The sequence below is a fragment of the Mangifera indica genome, chromosome 9, assembly GCF_011075055.1.
Source record: "Mangifera indica cultivar Alphonso chromosome 9, CATAS_Mindica_2.1, whole genome shotgun sequence".
NCBI lineage: Eukaryota > Viridiplantae > Streptophyta > Magnoliopsida > Sapindales > Anacardiaceae > Mangifera > Mangifera indica.
The window spans coordinates 13,220,139-13,227,218 of NC_058145.1; the positions used below are offsets into that span (position 1 = coordinate 13,220,139).

General features: G+C 29.2%; 1 long non-coding RNA gene across 14 annotated transcripts; it reads right to left on the minus strand.

The window, feature by feature from the left end:
• Positions 1 to 2,199: 2,199 nt before the first annotated feature.
• LOC123225722 lies at positions 2,200 to 6,659 on the minus strand. 14 transcript variants are annotated; one of them, XR_006504166.1, is made up of 5 exons: positions 6,347 to 6,658; positions 5,897 to 6,025; positions 4,063 to 5,430; positions 2,934 to 3,179; positions 2,200 to 2,839 (listed from the first exon to the last, which is right to left on the minus strand). It is a non-coding gene; the product is annotated as an uncharacterized LOC123225722 (long non-coding RNA). The 14 variants fall into 14 exon arrangements; XR_006504170.1 differs by having other exon boundaries at positions 2,200 to 2,847; XR_006504171.1 differs by having other exon boundaries at positions 2,200 to 2,852.
• Between the last annotated feature and the right edge of the window lie 421 nt (positions 6,660 to 7,080).

A 7,080-nucleotide genomic window follows, 5' to 3' on the forward strand; every position in this document is an offset into this window, starting at 1 on the left:
ATAGATAATCGAATTGTTTCAGTTGAATTTAGGATAATTATTTTATTTTTTACATTATTATCTTTACATCAGTTAAAAATTAGTCTCTTAAATAAGTACAAAATTTACATCAACAAATTTTAATTATAACAATTAAACTCGTGCTTAGATTAATTTCTAATCACATGATATATAGATGATTTATTCATGTCAAACATTAAGTTTATTCAATATATATATATATATTTTGGGCCAAATGAGTCTAACTCGGAGCCAATTTTCCGCCCTTTGAATTTAAAAAATCTATTTATCCACCATAAAAATATCATTAATTTCATAATAAATTACTAATTTGTTTTCTTTTCTTCTTTTGTTTTTTATGGAAATTACCGATATACATTTCATCAGCAGTAATACTCGGTCTTCTCCTCGGTACCCAATATTCAAACTTTGAATTAGGGGTAATTGCAGTGGTTGAAATGGTTCTTTAATATGATTTTTGGCTTTTTCTTAGGCTTTGAGTATCACAATTTAATTTATTTGACTGTTATGCTTAGTGGTTGTTGTTGGGAGAAACCAGACAAAAAGGACAATACAACTCAAAATTCACCGAATTAATCGATACGTAATAACATAAATTTTTCCCCCAATTTGTATTAATCTATAAAAACTAAACAAATAGATCTTGCTTAGAATAATACAAAAATAATATAAAAGTAAACAAACACAAGCAATACAAGACACAAACAATTTTTAACATGAAAAACTCTTAAATGTGGGAGAGGAAAAACAATTTTTTCAAACTAATCATTTACCCAACTCACAAATCGAACTTACTCTAACGCGAATTGAGTTATTTTTAAAACCACTCAAACCTCTTAACTTGAATTTAGTTTAAGTTTGAATTAAACAAATTTGAACTAAACTAAACCAACTTTCAAGCTTGAGCCAATTTAAATTAGGTCCAATCCTATATGAAATAACCATATCATTTATAACAATTTAACTTTTAAAAATTTACATTTAACCCAAATTAACCAAAAGAAAAGTCATTTTAATATTAAATGTATAGTGAAATCCTATTCCTTTCAATTTCTTTCACCCACGTCCTTTTCTTCCTTGAAACCCAATCGATAATCTCACTTCCAACAATTCATCTTTGGCACTAATTTGATTTTCAAAGATACTTTCGACACCTATCTAACCATCTTTGGCTAATTTTCATGACAATCTCATCATTTTAATCTCATTTCACATAAACAAAATCTGACAACAAATTTCACGTGTCAATCTCCTCCATTTCAATTTCCTCTAACACCTATTGTAACTTTTATTAGTCTATTCCATCAATATCAACTTTTTCCACTCCATCCGATATTAACTTTATTACCGATTATAATGAGATTATAATCAAATAATGACTAAGGTTACATAAGTGTAAAAACACATTTTTATACTTATCAAAGGGTTAAACTATAATATTTAAAACACATGGGTATGATATGTATCATAATTGTTTTTTATGTATATATTTTCTAATCAATGGATGATAATATTATTATTTTGCCTTTAGATCATTAATTTTTCTTATTAACTAGGTTTTATTAATACGTGTTATATTTGCACACGTGTTAATGAATATATGAAGTAATTATCAATTTTTTTTTGTCAATAAATTCACTCCAAAATCCATATCACGTGTACCTTTAATTTTCTAATGCTTCATAATGACTTGGAAGTAAGATTCCTTGTTACCGAAAAAACACAAAAAGACATACATCAGCTAAAAGACAAGAAAAGAATATTTAGTTCTAGAAGATGACTTATCATTAAAGGCATAAAAGTCAAAAAATAATAATAATAATAAAAGAACATTTTTTAATGAAGAGCGACACAGAGGGACGTTCTCCAGGCAATCAGTATCCGCCGCTCTGTGCCACGTGTCTAACACTTTTTAATTTTCATCCGAGGTATATTAATTAATATTTCGTGGTTTATAAAAATATAACGGAAAGATGAAAATAATACTTGTTTTACTTTATTTTAAATTTTAAGTAAAATTTTACAGTATTTTTTATTCATTATTTTATCTAAAATTTAATTAAAAATAAAAAAAAATTAATAACAAATTTATTCTAATCCAAAAACTAAACAAGAGAATCTAAAAACCAGAAAATCAACAAAACTTACAAATATCTGCAACAATGTTACCTCCATAGATCTAAAAAAGAAAAACAATCCATTGCCATTAATAAACAAGTTCCCTTCTCTTTCATTAATCAACATATAAAGAAGACGAAGAAAAATTATTCAACTATGAATATAAATCAAAACAAAATCATTCAGCTCAGCCATGATTAGACCCTAAAAAAGAAACGCACAGATTTTCTGTCAGCTATAAGATTTAGACATCACAATGAGGAATCTAATCATCTCATCAACTTTTTAATTACAGGTCTAAACATGGGTTCCAATCCCAGAAAATCCCATCCTCTTCCCCTTCCTTCTCTTGAATTTAATCAACAAGTTCAAAAAATGAAGAAAAAATTATTAAAATGTATATATAAAAACCAAATCAAAATCAGCTATGATTTTACCTTAAAAGCGTGATTAGTGATCAAGACTCAGACGGAGCATCAGATTCGGAGTTGTAGCCAGCCACAACTAGGAATTGAAGCTGGAGTCGATGAGCTTGAGCTAAGCTCACCAACACCTTTCCTTTTTCCTTTCACCTTTTAGTCCGGCCAAATACTTCAATATGCCGATGAGAATTCCACCTCTTTTTGGTGGAAACCGGCTCTGTGACCTCTTTTTACAGCCGTCGTGTTCCATTTTTTCTCAAAAGAGTCTGTTTTGAAAACTGCAGTTCTGAGCTTTGTGAGGGAAACACTAGACAAGTGAGAGAAGCAACGGTGGTGTGCAATAGAAAGAGTTCGTATTCATAGGAGCAGTACCTTAGCGACGAAGTATTGAGCGAGACAATCGGGTCGACTACGTAAGGTTGATGATGTCATCTATGTTGATAGATCTTACTCCTCAGGGCGGTCTCCAGTCTACTGAATCTAAGAAGAGGAAAACAGCTGGCTTAACTGGGCCAGGAAAGAGGTAGCGTGGTCGGATAGTCCACGAGTCTCAGTGGATTACTCAAACTACTGATGGACTAACTCCGGTGTAAAACCCCCGTTCACACTTCAACCCACCTTTGTCATTTTTAGATTTATCAATTAAAACCTAATCTTTGTTACTAAATATAACTTTTTTATATTTTATAATAATTTGTATATTCATTTAATATACAAATATCACTGATTAACTATAATTAAAGTTTTTATTTTTACTAATTTTGTTAATTTTTAAATTTAATTAGAATTTTTATAAATTTTTTAACCTCTTAATTAACTTTTATTTATATCTATACCTTTTTTCCAATTAAATATTAACATTTTTATCCAGGGTTGGATTTATCATTTCCCATAATATCAGGGTTTGTTTAGTTTAAGGTAATAAAAAATTATTTTAATAAAACATATTTTATTACTGTTAATGTTTTTACAACTGTACATCCAAACAGAAGATGAATGAATGATCAATTGTTATTCCTAATTGTTTGTAAAACTATCTTGAGAGATATTTAGGAACATATGCAGTAGATTTTAATTACCAAGAAATGCCCGAGAGAGAGAGAGAGAGAATAAGTTATGGCACAGGGAACATGAGCATGTATAAATTGAGTGTAAACAACATTTGTACCCCCAAAAGAATTTAATATAATACAATAAATTATGGATGTAGATGTTATATTACATCTATTAAGGTCATATAGTACTTTCAAAAAATATAAAGGATTTAAAAAAATCTTAAGAGATTAATATTTGAGCTTTAATTTTTTTTTTAAGAGTTAAATTAACATATTCAAAATGTTTGGATATGATAAAAACTATTTTTTATGTTTTTTTTAAAAATAATTTATAATAAAATTATTATTTTGTCTTTATATCATTAGTTTTTTAATAGAATTTAATTTTAGATTAAAAAATATTATTTATACCAAATAGAGATGAAAAAAATACTCTTAGACCAAACCTTTCATCTGGGTTGACTGTTGACTAATGTAACAGGGAGTCTTCAGAGCATTATCCGCATACACCGACCATTAAGCTGATGGACTCCTGGCTTTGTATTCATGAATCATAACTCACGAAATTAGCCATTCCAATGAATTTTGAACTAGATAATAAACAATGAATCAAATGGACATAATTTTGGCAATGCAATATTCATGCAATGACAATTGACAATAAGAATGAAAAACGAGACATAATTTTCGCTCCTTGATCATATTTAAGGATAAGAAAGGATGAACTATTAGCCTCTAGTGCGAAACCTGGCTTCTCTTTCCAACATAACAGTATTAACCACCTTAATATAGTTGGTTGAGCAATTCAGCATGTGAAAATCTGTTTCCAACTCTAAGTGGTGTTGAAACACTATAATACACACATAACATATATCTGTTCAGAAGAACTTAACCTCCCCACTTAGAAAATAGATTACCATCAGTTTTATCTACTGGCATAGGGAAATCATTAAAACTGCATACTTGTGTAAATGATTTGCTTTAGAACATAATATCTAGTTAGACATTTTTTATAACAAAATGAAGATGCTAAATTTAACTAGACCAAAATTCTATATTTGATGCAAAACATCTTGTTGACATGCCGGAAGTAAAAGCTTCATATGTACATGGTTTTGATAGCAGAATGTGTATATCATAAGTGAAATTGCATGGTGAAATAGTGCATTAAACTAAAATAAACATAACTCATAGAAGGCAACACTGTCGCTTGAGTTATCTCTTAAGGTTTGTTTAGAACTTCCACTTGGAATGAGTAAGGAAAGAGCATCAAGTTTTTTAATCTTTTCTACAACAAATTTTACTTCTTCTCAGCCTAAATGGATCAATCATGAAAAATAATTATTTGTCATGTTAATGAAGGATGAAACTATGTCTCCTTTAAATGATGTGATAAACCCGTAAATCAAATATACATTCGGTATATGAAAACATTACTAAGCTTTGTCATTTGATATGAAACTACTCACAAAAATATTGCAAGCCATCTCACAAGTTGATGTTTGAAACAATCTTACAGACCCACCATGTGGATAATTTTTTTCTCCATGGAGCAAAAATGTGATGTAAAGAGCTCATTCAATTAGATAAACCACTAGTTTATGAGTAGGAAAGATAACAAAGCAATTTACCTGACAGGGATCATCAGTTAAAACTTGGCTAGAGCGAATTATCGGATGTAGATCATGTCAGTTTCTTCTTCTTGGTAACTGCCTAAAGCAATTAATGGCTGAGTGATTCGTAACTCCTTCCCCTTCACATTCTTCAGTTTACATCCTTTGTGTTAGGATGTATATTAAGTCATCTTCAAGGTCCTTGGGTGAATGATTTTAAAAAGAAAAGCATACATACATCATATTTTGTAAAAATCAAATCACCTAGACTACATAGCATACAAGCACGTTCCAATGGTATATTCTGCAACAAATCATCTAACAATGACAGGAGGTTAGTGTTTATATTCTGCAATCATAAATATTTTGGTTTTTATCTTGTATATTTGTGACTGTGCATAGATAGAAACATTCATTTATGTCCAACAGATCAGTATCCATCAGTTCACAAACAATATAAACATCATTGAACTTTTCCTTATCCATCGGCGGAATTATGTCCTTGATCTTGATAATCTACAACATACAACTGCCTTAATATCTCTACTTCACAGCACAAGAAAATCAAAAACAAATAATCTGTTCTGCAAATCATGCACAATTAATTCAAAACAACAATCATACACACAATAAAACACATCGAAAGAGTGAAAGTTTAGCAAAGTACATTGTCATGATCCATGTGGCCTAGGAGTTTGATCTGGCGGAGAGTTCTCTTAGCATCAATTATGTTATCAAATGCATTCGTAATCTTTTTACAACAACCGGTTCTTTTGTCTCAGAATTTGTTGCACTACTGCATCACAGAACAATGTTTAACACATGAATATGTTACTATCTCAAAATTAGACTCAATTTTAAACATACATTGAATGGATGATTAAAATAGAAAGAACCGACAGAATATCATCATTAAAAACGCAATCAAAACAATATAAAATTAATAACTAAAATAACTAAAAAATCATAACCTTATCATATCCAAACAGTACAAAATTTACTAGGATATAAAATTTGAATCTCTATACATTGATTTACCTTTTACAAGCTCCACAGCTTAAAACTAAAACAGATTTTTTACTTCCAAAAGTTGAAAGAAAGGAAAAAGGAAAAATACCAAATGATGCCGTATGCGCAGCGACCGACGGGCTGAATTGGAGGAACGTACTTAGAAGAGACTTGGAAAAGGTTTCCAAGGATGCTGTACTGTACGTATCTGCTTCCACACATTGAGATTTCTCTCTCTCCTTTTGCAGCAAAAACGTTCTCCATTTTTTTTTTTTTTTTTTTTGAGAAGTAGATAAGAGTGAAAACAAGGGTCAAAATGAAAGATAGGCCGTTGTAAGTGAAGTCTTTGCTTTGAAACAGAGGTGATAAAACAAAAAGGGAAAAGAGAAGGGGGCCGCTTATGTTTTTGGTTTTGAAATTTGAATAATTTGAAATCAAAAGGCCTTTTTTTATTTTAAGCTGACCAATGAAAGTGTTTTTATTTTTATTTTTAAAGCTTGTGAAACAATTGACAAGGACCAGGACTATAAAAACTTTTACCTTCAACACAATGAAATACGTTTAAATGTATTCCGTCTATAAATATAAACATCAAAATTCATATTATATAAAATTAATTAATTTATATTAAAATTCAATTTATTATATTTTTATATCATTCATATTTATATTGTCACCCTCCCTTAAATATAACTATCGATATATTTATAATCACTTTAGATTATTACATTTATTCATTTGATTTTTAAACTTTGATTCTATATTAAAATATATTGGATTTATAAATATAGTAATCAAAACTCATATTATATAAAATTAATTAGTTTATATTAAAGTTTAATA